The 14,210-nt window shown below is 35.5% G+C and overlaps 1 long non-coding RNA gene across 7 annotated transcripts in view; it reads left to right on the forward strand.

The window, feature by feature from the left end:
* Positions 1-14,210, forward strand: part of LOC308646711 — a 572,715-nt gene that overhangs the window by 172,763 nt on the left and 385,742 nt on the right. The gene's annotated exons all lie outside the window — the stretch shown is intronic.

A 14,210-nucleotide genomic window follows, 5' to 3' on the forward strand; every position in this document is an offset into this window, starting at 1 on the left:
ATCAAACCATTATTATCCTCATCTCAGATAAAGATGCTGAGTGAAGCTAGGCTCAAAGACAGTATTTGAAGTCAGAAGGTTTAAAGTAGGAATTCCGGCTCTGCCATTTGTGACTTTAAACAATAGTTACCTAAGAAATTAATAAGGTTTAAAATGGCAAATGAGAGAAACTAACAGCTATCATGTAATTTGAGCTCAAGTCAGTATGTTTCATTTCCAGCTAGCCTTGAGTACCCAGAAGAGGGCTGGGCCAGATGATCCCTCAGCTTCCACTGACTTAGACATCTTAAACTTTTCTGATTCTCCAGTTGACCCTTCCTGAATTTTCTATTCTCTTTCTCCACTCTACTTCCATGGACACTATTCAAATAATATTAGAATGCATCCATTTTAACAAAACATCTCTATTCTAAAGATAAGTACTTAGGAATTTTTTTCTAAATTATTTTCCATGATCCAAGAAAATTATCTTCTTGTTATCAGTTATGTCTTAATGCATAAAGAATACTTAGTATTTCACTTAAGCCATTTTTAATATCTTTTTAGTTGTAGATGGACACAATACCTTTATTTCATTTATTTATTTTTATGTGGTGCTGAGGATTGAACCCAGTGCCTCACATATGCTAGGTAAGCACTGTACCACTGAGCCACAAACCTAGCCTATCAAGCCACTTTTAAAAGTAATCACAGAGCAAGACTTTTAAATTAAACCTAGGGTTTTGAGGTTTTAAAAAACTATTAATTAATCTTATGAATTTTTGAATTTTGGGCTCCATGTAGCTTACTTCTCATTTTACCTTTTGACCTGTGCCAGCCTGATTTTTGGTATAAACCAAAGATTGGAGGCCAGAGCTTAGAACTCTAATTCTGCCTATAGCAGAGTCCAAGGGGAAAAAGCTGCTAAACTATGTGGTAGAGCAAATTCTTTATCTGTAAAAAATAAAAGGAATAATTATGGGCAATTCCCTCTCAAGGCAACTGTCTGTGATACCTCCTAACAGAGAATGGTCACTCTTTTGAGAAGAGAATCTGAACTGCTATTCACATTTCTAAAGTACACTTTGCAAAAGATTGTGGGAGAAACGATGGTCAGTGTTCAAGTTCACAAGCTCCTTCTGAGCCCATTTCTTTCAACAATGCTATTATTCCAGGAAGAGAATATACTTGTTCATGCCAAAGGCAGACCCTAGACTGGGAATCCTACAGAAATATTTACATGAGAGAGGGATTCACAAATAGGATGCAGATATTTATTGTTATATGTTTTTCAGAAGGAGAGGCATAGCTGAGTTGAAAGCAAAGAAGTCCTCTTATTTGTTTCTCCAAAGACCTTTTCCAGAGGATGTAACAAGTTCAGTTTCCAGGCCTGTCATCTGGGCACACCTACACCAGTGGAAGTTAAGCCAACACAAGACCAATAATCTTCCTCATGGAATTAACCTATCTTGTGATAGGTTTCTGTCTCTCTCAGAAACATATCTCTGGACTTAGCTGTCACAACTCAACCCAGGAAAAAACAGTTTCCACTCAAAAGCATGTGAGCTGTGTGTCAGATATGAAACATCAGCTGTCCTCGAAGAATCAGGCACTATAGCTTGATTCCATGTCACTTTTCCATTAGAGTTCTGTCCAGGAGGGAGAATAGTTCAGACTATAAGGTCAGGGGTACCCAACTATTACACAGCAAGAAGCATTGGGGAGATAAATTTAAAGGAAATATAATAACTACTGAACCAAATCAGCAGAAAATCATTTCAGAAGTACCCAATCTAAATTCAGAGTTCACATGAACATCATAGATGCTGAAGCCTTCAAACTTAAAGGATGCTCAAATATAATTTTTTATTCCCCTCATCAATGAAACAATAAAAAGCAAAGTGGTAGCTTTCTCATTTTTAGGTGAAGAAACTGAGATAGATGAAGTGAAAAGAATAAACCTTGGGGCAAATAATTTGTGCAGAAGGTAGGACATCACATAAATCTTGCTGTTTCTACAATAATTATAAAAAGTGTGCATGAGTGGCTGGTATTTCTCAGAACTTAAAATGTCTTCACCAGTTGTCATGCATTTTTCTGAATGACCTTGAGAGCAGACACCCAGATGTAGCAAGAAATAAACAATCCTCTCTTTCACAGCCGTTAAAACCTCAGCTTCAAGATACATTTGGACGCCCCCAAAATGGTCAGTTATGCTCCCTTTCTAAAGGAATTTGGCATTAAAAAATGAAACCTTATCCATTTTTCAAGTCACTTATTCATATGCACATGCAATGAGATGTGCTACCCAATGAGATTGCTTCCAAATTGAGGGGTTTCACCATAGACCCTGGAGCCATGTCTCAATCATGATTCAGATTGATGGAGGCCTTTTAACCTTATTGTGGGCTTCTTGGTAATTCTGACTCCCTCTTAGAAGCACCTCTCTAATATCTAATGATGCCTTTTAAACATTTGGACACTTATAAATACATTTAGCTACCATGTCTTTGCCATTTTATCTTAAAATTATAGATATTCATGATTTACCTATATGTATCCCATGGGTTGGAAAGAAACCATGAGAAAGATGATGTGTTGTAAAGATAGTTATTTGGCCCACAGAGCTGGTGGTCAGAACTCCCACTCATGAATCCAACATGTTCCCTTGCTGGACTTTGATGATCCTATCCCCATTTTAGGGTCAAAAATGAAGAAAAATGATTCTTCCTAAAATGCAACTGACATTTGCCCCTACTTTAATATTTTTCTTAAAAATGAACTTTGAATGCAAATATTTTTATATTTGAATATATCATTGAGATAATGAATAATCAAACTCATCAAACACCTCAATTAAGATACTGTTTTTCTTTTTCTAAAAATGCATACATTGACATTTTATGTCATTGAGGAGAAGGTTCCAGTGGAAATAAAACCATATTTGAGAGGAGAACTGCTTATTAAACTCTCTCTTACTCCCTCTGTTGCTATTTTTATCAAGCTTTGCTTACAGATGCATCAACCAGTCTGAAGGAAGCCAGATGTGAGTAATCTGTGAAAAGTATGAATCTTGCACCTTAACTCAATGCAAATGAACATGACCATAAAGCCTTTAGAGACAGGTATGGTTGTGGTTAATTATTTATTAAGAAAAGAACTCTTAAAATGTCTTTTAGTGATCTATTTTTTTATTAAAATGCCATAAGCATCAAAAGTCTCTGTGAAAATTATTCAAGCCTGAAATCAATTCAGTCTATGACATTCCCCAACTGAATGTAGAATCAAACAAAATCCAGGAGTCAGATCAGTTACCCAGGAAAACCCAGCTTTGGCCTGCACACCTTCTGAGTTTTAGTGAAAGTGATAAAATAGTAAAGTGATCTGCAGTCTTTTCATAAACCTCAGTTCTCTCATCATTATAAAGGGAGTAATAAAATTCATCTCTCATGTTTCTTAGGACCACATTAAAGATTAAATAGTGCATGCCAAATGCCCTGAACACTATAAAGCTTTATACAAATATTCATGACAATAATGATTAAAAATCTTGCATATGGATACACTTAAGTACCAATATACTTAAGTACAAAATTATTTAAATTGATTCAGATTTTACCCTTCACTGATATACTCAGCTTCACTACATTTTAAAATGACTATGTAACAGTGACAGTTAACATATATTATACATTTATCATGTGCCAGACACTATAAGTGATTTATATGAATTATTGTTTTAAATAAATTAGCATATGATAAGCTTAGCTATTTTCTTAAATGACTACTCAATCATAATGATTAACATTTATTACACATTAACTACGTGCCAACCTTCATGCTGAGTACTTTACATGCATTATCATTTTAAGTTCTCACAAACTACTTCATTATTTAGGTACTATTTTCATTCTGTTTTAACAGATGATGAAATGAGGTAATTTAGATTAACCATATTTCCCAGATGATAGAACTTGTTAGTGGTGCACCTACTATTCGGAGTCTAGTCTGTCTGATTTCAAAGTCTATGCTGGTGTGCCATTGCCATCCATCTTCCTCCTGCATTTCATTAAGTTTCTTTTGTCCATGAAATTTTTCATTAGAGTGAAGGATCCTTGAGGGCAAGGTGATTGCTTGTTTGTGTGGCATATGCACCTGGTGCCCAGTAGACCTGATATTTGGCACATGGTTCATGGTCAGATAATTTAATGAATTCTTACATACTTGATCTGGGCTGGCCTTTCAAGAAGACCAATAAAATAGAGGTGTTAATGTTTACCAGCATCCTATTTTTTACAAATAGAGGAACCATATAATCTTATAACCACAATTTCCTATTTCTGAGTGACAACTATTAAATAAGGCATGGTTCCAAAGTAAAATCAATTTTCAATTAGCTCATTATATATGATGACCCATAAGTTACTAGATGAGACAGCTAATATAAGAAGTTATATTAAATTGCTTGAGTGACTGAGGCAGAAAATTGAGACATTTCCCTTTCATAATACTGAAAATTTTTGCATATTTCCAAAGGCATCCAACTTATTTCTAAATGTCATCTTCCATATTATGTTGAAGTTGAAGTGCTTTAGTGTCATTGAATATTAATTTTTTTAGTTTATCAATATTAATTGTGGGTCTAAGGTATTCAATTTCCCACCTAAATTAGTGACAATAATATGCTTGTCTAACATATATGTTTTGAGTGAAAGCAAAGAGATACCTACCTAATTATTCTGTTATGTACGTCAGTTCATACATATCACCAGTCCAATCCTAAGGAAACAAGCAATGTGGCCCTCTGCTACTCATTACAATATATTACATTAAGATATACTTTCTAAACAATTCTGCTAATGTATGATAGTTTTTTCATTCTATCTGTATTGAATAATATTATTTAGTGTTCTTGAAAGTTAACAACTGACTCCATTAGTAATTTGCTTTTTCACAAAATAGTGTAATTTAGAGAAGAGGCTATTCTCAGTAGTTTCAAACTACCTTATGTATTAACTGTCCAAATATAACTAGTGCTTTGTGTTTGCTTCCTTTTTTTCTCCTTACCTTAAAAATTTTTATTTGCTTATTTGGGCAAGGAAGTTATGAAACTGGATATCTATATCTCATTGTGTACAACTTCAGATAGTTAAAATGACAAGTTCAAATAGTTACATATAAAAAGATTCATGTTGTAATGAAATAGATATGTGTGATATTCTGATGGTTTTATTGACCTCTGTGCCAAAAGAGTCTGAAATGAACATCTACCACCAGGAAAAACAGAGGCCCTTAAATTGTGAAATGAAAATACTGGAAACAGTAGCATGCTGAATATTTATCTCAGAGAAGTGTTGATTGCTTTTGCTAAGCAGCAGCTCCTGTAGTTCACATCCAAGATACCACATGCATTCTGCAATTAGCCTCAATGAGGCTCCACATAGTTCTGATTTTTTTTTTTCTGGGTTAATTACTGCCTAAAGGAGTTAGCTAGTCTACATGCCCCTAAGCCTAGGAGCAAGTGTTTTTGGAGATAAGTATTTATGGAATTATAATTGTAACATAGAATATTGGTAAATTGTTAGAAATTGAGTCAATGTCATTGCTAAAAAGGCCTTAGACAGTCGGTCTGCATCATATCCATAATGAATATTCTGGATTTTATGTGAGTTCATTCATAAATCTGGTAAGTGTGCTTAGTACTTTAGAAATAGGACCCACCAGCAGGTGGCATTCTGAGGCAAAAATTCACTGAGTGCCACCAGACAGGGTCAATCATTATTGCCTTTTAAAAATCTACCCTGAATCCATTAAAGCCTTTAAATTATAATTAATGACAATAGCATCTTTGTCATGTCTCCTTAATCATACCTAAGTGAATTTACAACTTCAAACTTAAAGTGGAGACTCTGTGATCCAGATTATCAAAGCTCATGTAAAAGCTCTGCCTAGATTACATCTCTTTTATTAAGAGCATATTTGTTATTTTGAAATGGATGTCTAAAGGAGACATAGAGCTCAGACCATATTTTCAATAAGAAAGAAAAAGCCCTTTTCTTGCCACCTGTAGTTCTTTAACAGTGACTATTTATTATAATATATCCTTCTTCCTCTTTCCAACTCCATATTTATATTCAAATAAATAACATCAGAACACCAAATTCTAAAAGCTCTCCGTAGTGAAAAGGTAGACAACACACATGCTCTTTTAGAAATAAAACTATACTACTCCAGTACAAAAGGACTAGGCTTACCAGGAGGAGTTGCCTATTTCTAAATGGCTTTGTAAACTTAGACTGTCAATAAAAGAAAAAAATTCCTACCAACTTAACAAATAAGAAAGATGTCACATTCAGACAATATCTAAAAAAAATCTAAGCAATGACCTAGAGAGAAAGGGCCAATAAATAAAAGTTAATTAATTTCATATTTCAGCTAGAAAACAATCTCTACTGAAAAAAAAATCAATATGAAAGACTCGTCATAGCTACTTACATTGAGGGTAGAATACGCAGGCTTGTCCCTCCTCTAGATGACCGGGATCCGGTGCAGAGTCGCGGGAATCTGGCTCCCCATGGGTGGTAGCTGAGGAGGTGCTGCTCTCCGTGGTGCTGAAGTATAGAGCTGGTCAAGAGAGTGGAGTTGCGATAATGTGAAAGTGCGCTCCGCTTTTCTTTGTGCTGCAGTGGTAAAAACTCGCCTTTCTTCTTTTGTAGCAGACCCTACTTCCCGTTCTTTTCCTAATCTGGGGGAAATTTCCCAGAGAACATGAAGGAGAAGCATCCGTGTGTGAGACTGGCATGCAGCGTGATGATGGGTTAGTATTGTCCCCACCCCCTCTTCCAGACATAGCTTTGAAAGGGAGAGAGCAACTCTGTTTTTCCACCATAGCCCCTCAAAATTTCTACTTGGCCCCTCCGTCCCAGAATAGTGCATCTCTCTCTCTCTCTCTCTCTCTCTCTCTCTCTCTCTCTCTCTCTCACACACACACACACACACACACACACACATCTCAGTTATATAAGGGAATATGATCTGGCTCCTGAAGGAGAATGTTCATCAGTTTAAACAAATGAAACGTGGGGGAATTAACTGGTTTCCTACCTGTTGGGTCTGCATGTATTTACAGAGGGAGAGAGTTGAGAAGGAAACTAAAACCAAAGGATTCTGAAGAGTGAGAAGAGTGGTTTCCTTTAGTAAACCTTAAGGCCACACCCACTTTATCTTCTGTGAGTGATACATCTTTTAATGTTATCCTCTTGATACACAAGCTTTTAGTATTGTTTAGGAAGAGATTAGTGAGACAGATCAGGTCTGATGTTAGTAAAAAGTCTTTAAAGGATTAGCTTTCATTTGTAACTTTTCCTCTTTTGAAAGTAAATTCCTAATGCAAAAATTTGTTTTCCCAATTGTCTCCCTTCTTACCAATTGTTGTTACCAAACAGTCTATGATACTTAAACACTAAGGTATTTTGGTGACATCATTGGAGAGAAATCTGCTCAATTGAAATATTGTCTGTGTAAGAAAAACTGTGATTGTTGCCAGGTTCTATCTAGGTTGCTGAATAATAAATTTCAGTGTTTATTCTTTGAAACCAATTCATGGATTAATAACTGGCACTCTGTAAAGACTGTGTGCAAATGCAATACTTAGGATTAAAGATTGGCTTACAGTGCATTTTGCACACTTCCATTCTAAGTTTATATGCAAATCAGATTGCATTGTTTCATTAATATGTTTCTAGCACTTTCTCTGGGAATACCCTGGTATATGGGGAAAGACCCTTGGATTTTGATTTACTTTTTGTGTGACCTTGGACACAAATTAATCATTGAACTTCAGTTCCCTCATATGTAAATAGTGAATAACAATAGGATTAATAGTACATTTTACCAATTTTTATGGTAATGAATTGAAATAAATATACAATGCAACAAAGTTTGCATTAAGACATGCTTGATACATTTGGATATCTTTCCTTCCCTTTTGCTCAAGAGAAGTAAAGGTAGCTCTTTAAACTCTCTAATAAGACTGAGAGAAAATTAATTTTATTCCATGAACCTCCACACAAACTTTCCAATATTAATGATTGTGTTTTTTTGAATAAAATACCATTTTAAAGAGAAATTTCTTAGAATGAAAATTTTTATTAAAAAATTTTATAGACTTAAAGGATAAGGAAATTTTTATTTTTTATTAGAATCAGAAATAGGTTTAAATCATTTAAATAAAATGCTAATTAATTAGAGCTCTATAGTATTACACAGAAGTACAGAACAAAATATAGTATAGGAAGCCAACAGAAGTATCTCACAACCACTAAGTTAGAAGATTAGCTCTGACACTGATAATATCCTTTTGATTGGGATCCTCATCATCATGATTAGTGAATCAGTATAGAATAAAATACTCTTAATTATAAAATACTTTCTCAAGAATACTGGGTTGTGGCTTTTAGTTGATAATGATGGAGATGATGTATTGTGTTTTTAATAAATATCCAAGAGCATATTTTCATCAGTTTCTGACATGAACTATGTCCTTGTTTCCAATCAAGATGTCATAAAAAATTGAAACATATTTTAAAAAATATTCCAGTGATGATACAGTAGTTAGCTGTGTGTGTGTGTGTGTGTGTGTGTGTGTGTGTGTGGGAGAGAGAGAGAGAGAGAGAGAGAGAGAGAGAGAGAGAGAGAGAGAAAGGGAATGAGCTAATTATTTTATAGGTATATCAATTAATTGGAAAAAAGTCAGAATCAGGCCAGACAGCTCTTCAAAAAGGACAGGATAAGATGACATTTTGTGAAGGATATAGTCTTCATAGTCCTCATTTTTAGAATGCTTTACCACTTCCCAAGGATGTCATTACACAGACATTGGGTTCAATAGGCAAATACTTATAATCTGAAAAGCATTATATGCATATCAAATTATCATATTTTTAATATGTAAAACACTGAAGTAATTAGATCTTCATTATTAACAAGAAAAGTTCAGAATACTCTTAGTTCTTGGATGAGAAGATGTCTAAGATATCTGCATAAGGCTTGAAGCTTTGCTTTCTTACAGTCTCACCTGGGCATAGGCCCACAGCAAAGTTTAGTGGTTAAGAGTGCCTAAGACTTTGAGTCAAACTTCTTGTGTTTTAACTCAAATCTTCCATTTTCTATGTGCATCCCTGAGTTTTATCACCTGTAAAATGAAAGCTGCAACAGTCTCTTGCTTGAAGAGTTATAGTGAGTATAAAATGAGACAACTCACATAAAGAGCTGAGAATAGTGCCTGGCACACAGTCAGAGCTCAGCATATGTTGCTTTCACTATTGCTTAACAGCTTGCTCTATGACTGAACAGTGAACATACTATTGATCAGTGGTTCCCAGACTTTCTATGCTCCATCATAACCTAATAGCCTGTTAAAGGTACAAAAATTAAAAATTCTTGGTGATACTTCCCCAGAGACTTTGCCTTTTTCTCCCAAGAACCTTGAGTGATTCTGACACAGGTAACTCATAAATCACTCTTTAAGGAAATACTACTATTGTCTATTTAAAGACTAAAATGTTTTAGAAACTATAGCTATGAGTCTGAATCCATTGGGACACTCTTTTTTCCCCATCTCAGATGTTCTTTAATAGTACTTTAATTTGTTTGGTTACTGAACAGATCTGGTTCTTTATCCTACACAGAAATATATTCAACATATTTATTATACTTATTATTTAAGAATTGATGCAAAAAGTTTTCAGAGAAAAAAATGTCTGGTTAAAATTACTAGATGCCATTATGTTGAGCCCATCTTTGAAAAGGAGAGCCAGGTGCAGTGGCACATATCTGTAATCCCAGCTACTCTAAAGGGTGAGGCAAGAGAATTGCAAGTTCAAGACCAGCCTCAGCAACTTAGAGAGACCTTGTTTCAAGAAAAAAATTAAAAAGACTGGGTATGGTGCTCAGTGGTGAAACACCCCTGGGTTCAATCCACAGTGCCTTCCCACAAAAAGGAATAAGGAATCTCTCTTAATATCTTGTTTAATAGCCACATCATTGATTGAAAATTGCACTAAGGCTCAAAGTGACAAGAATGATGTTATTTTAATTCTATTAATATTTATATTTTATGAAAAATTTCTGATCTTCTAGTTTAGGCTATATGTTGTGGTTTTCAAAGATTGTGCTTTTATAGGATTTGTATAAGCTACAACTGACCCACAATCTATTAAAGGTTTCTTTAAAAAAGAAAACAGAAACTAATATGAGATATTTATTTTTGTTCTTTCTTAAGAATATGCTTAAGATGCTGTGGTAGACAGGAAGATCCCCTTCAATGAAAGGCTCATGTAGAGATAGTAGTCAGTTGATAGCCTCCAGCTGTCATATCCTGCAGAGTCTGCTTCAACTGCAAAGAGCTACCTTAATAATAAAAAAAGAGCTACCTTATCTCAGATCATACCCTTTCTGGGGTAGACTACATTTTGTGGATAAGCAAGGTGGGAGAATGCAGGGTGTTTATTTAAATATTTTTTAGTTATGGATGGACACAAAATATTTTGTTTATTTATTTTTATGTGGTGCTGAGGATCAAACCCAGTGCCTCATATGTGCAAGGCAGGGGATCTGCCACTGAGCAACAACCTCACATTTTAAGGACACTTTTGTGAGTGATACTCATCCCATAGGTTCCTGTTATATGGGCCAGATTATCATAGTTTGATTTCTTCTACTGTTCATTCCTGCTTCTTTCCTCTTTCTTTCATATTAGCATCTACTTCTAGAGAATATAATCTGAATTAATGGATACAAGGAATGAATTGAGAAAGTAGATAGGGTTTTGGAGCTAGATCACCACCATCCAGTTGGCAATGAGGACCCTATCATTAGTCAAGATGGAACACAGATGGTTTGTTGCACAAGGGATGGTTCACATTTTCACTTGTGACTTAGGAGGTTGCACTAGTAGAAGAATGTATTATTAAGTGTGTTGCATCATACATTTGAAACATAGGAGAAAAAATAGTGGGAAAGATATGGTGTTAGCCAGATGTAAAAGTCAGAGGACTTCTTGATTGCATACAAAGAAGCTCTTCTTGACTCTAGTGGAGGAATAGAGAAAGTCAGTGTGTAGGCCTTGGTATTTGTATTCAGAGTGACTAAATTTCACAGCTAACTAAATGCCCAACTAAGGTGGGTCTGTCATGCCAAGGTTAGCATCCAAGACTCTAATGGGATGAGTTTATCTGTTATGGTTTGGATCTAGCCCATGTGTTGAACAATGCAGCAATGTTAAGGGGTGAAAAGACTGGATTATGAGAGCTGCAACCTCATCAGTGGGCTAATCCATTTGATGAAATAATGATTTGAATGGACTATTGAGTGCTGGCTCTAGGCAGGTGGGGTGTGGCTAGAGGAATTAGGTTACTGAGGGTGTGGCCTTAGATTATATCTTCTCTAAATCTCTCTGCTTCCCATTTGCCATGATGTTTCTGCAATAGAGTCAGTCAACTGAGAACTGAGACCTCTGAAATAAAGAGTCAAAATAAATCTTACCTCCTTTAAGTTTTTTTTCAGATATTTTGATTACAGCTATGAAAAGCTGACAAACATAATATATGCACAATTGTTCTGATGATTTTGACATTACATATACCTCTGAACATTGAAAGAAGAGGTCATTGCTTATTAAGAGCAAGCACCTATCACCTCACACTACAAGAAATTATGTAGACTTAATTCCATAGGGTAACATGGGCCTGACTTGTACCTATATCACCTTCCCACCTTCCCCAAAGGCCTATACTTAAGGTTAAGTTGTGCACAGGGTCATATTATAGCAAAGGAGCTTAAGAATCTGATCAAGGCAGGCAAAGGACAATTCTCAAAGGAGCCACAAGAACTACCCAACATGTACTGGAATGAGCTAGGGAGTATGCGTGGGTCTAGATTCTGAGGGTGCTTGATCAAGAGGGCCTAAAATAAAAATAAGATGGTGAAAAGTTTATTACCCTTGAAATGTTATTTTGAATTATGGTATTTAACAGCTTGGCAAGTGTCCCAGAGGATGATATGAATTCACTATTAGAATGGTCCCCGGAAACATGAAAAAAAGCAATGGCCCACATTACACAAAATTAAAATGACACAATCTCCATGGTAGAAAATGGGGAAGGTAATAAAAAGCTTATAAATGTGGAGATGTTGGAATCAATATAGATAGTTTGACTGGAAGGCTCATGAGGTAAATGTGTTCATGGGGCTTAGGGAATATATTGGAATATATCTTTTACAAAGAGCATAAGAAATGCATTGGTTAGAGGTGCATCTCATCATTTAAAGTTTTTGTGATGGTTATTCTCTGTAGCTCAGGTCTGACTGCAGAACTTAGCTTACTGATAGCAATGTGCCTGATAGAACCTTGACCAGTAGCTTAATAACTTTAGCATCCTAAAGCAGCTGTTGGAATTAATGTAATGATTGCAAGACTGGAGGATCAGTAAAAATGGCATATCCCACAGATTTATAGAAGTGGTTAATAGAATGCAGCCTCCCTAGGGACAAAATAGTTATGTTGTTGCCTAAGATACTATTAAGTCCGTGCATATGGGGGGAAAAAGGGTAACTGGCATGTTGAAAATAGTAACTCTACCATAAAAATTCATGAATCAAGATTATAAATGCATCTTACTAAATGAAAAAAAAAAACAAATTGAAAAGGGGGTATGTATTGTATATTTCCAACTAAATGGCATCCTAAAAAAGGCAAAACTTTGAAGACAATAAAGGCAAGGACTAGGGGAGGCAGGAATTAATAGGTAGAAGACATAGGATTCTTAGGGCATTAAAACTATTCTGTATCATACTGTAATTCAGGGAAGATACATGTCATTATTCATTTTCAAAACCTATAATGAGTACAACACCAAACCTAAACCCTAAACTATGGACTTTAAGTGATAATGGTGTGTCAAAGTAGGCTTATTGATTACCACAAATGTTACCCTTTATTGTGTGATGTTGATAATAAGGGAGACTGAATGTGTGGAGACAGCAGATATATGAAGACTCTCTGTACTTTCTACTCAGTTTGCCTATAAATCCAAATCCAAAACTTCCCTAAAAAATAAAGTATATATTTTTATAATGTCATGATACCTTTGACCATTTTCTGAGTCCGATCCAGCTTTCAGACCAGAAATTAACTAAAGAGGTAGGTCAATTTCCAAGAGAAAGAATCCTAGGATCTTTACATAGTTGCAATTACCTTAGTCCTTATTTGATAAAATTACTTGAGTAATTTTGCACTGAGGAAAAGAGATAGGGGAATGTCCAGGCATTTGGGGTCTTTCAGACCCAGAACTTGAGTTGATATTAATATTCAGAGGCCCAAAACCTTATCATGATCCTCCTGTTAGAATGGTGACAAATGGAGACAAGGAGACAAATGAAGTTCAGGTAAACAATGAGTGTAGGGAGGCCCACTGAGCCTGTGAAACCTTATGATCATCATTTTCTGGTCCCAGAATGAGTGAGTTTTGTGTTCTTGGCATTTTGTGCAACCTCCACATGAGTTCAGTCATGTGGGTAAAAGCTATTCTAGCAAGGAAAACCAAGTGGAAGATTCTTTTTTTTATTGGATGTTCACAACATTACAAAGCTCTTGACATATCATATTTCCTACATTAGAATCAAGTGGGTTATGAACTCCCATTTTTACCCCAAATACAGATTGCAGAATCACATTGGTTACACACCACATTTTTACATACTGCCATATTAGTGACTGTTGTATTCTGCTACCTTTCCTATCCTCTACTATCCCCCCTCCCCTCCCCTCCCATCTTCTCTCTCTACCCCATCTATTGTAATTCATTTCCCTCCATGTTTGTTATCCCATTCCCCTCATAACCTCTTATATGTAATTTTGTATAACAATGAGGGTCTCCCTCCATTTCCATGTGATTTCCCTTTTTTTCTCCCTTTCCCTCCCGCCTCATGTCTCTGTTTAATGTTAATCTTTTCTTCCTGCTCTTCCTCCCTGTTCTGTTCTTAGTTGCTCTCATTATATCAAAGAAGACATTTGGTATTTGTTTTTTAGGGATTGGCTAGCTTCACTAAGCATAATCTGCTCTAGTGCCATCCATTTCCCAGCAAATTCCGTGATTTTGTCATTTTTTAGTGCTGCGTAATACTCCATGGTGTAGAAATGCCACATTTTTTTATCCATTCATCTATTGAAG

The sequence above is a fragment of the Spermophilus citellus genome (assembly GCF_964194105.1).
Source record: "Spermophilus citellus genome assembly, chromosome: 1".
Taxonomy (NCBI): Eukaryota; Metazoa; Chordata; class Mammalia; order Rodentia; family Sciuridae; genus Spermophilus; species Spermophilus citellus.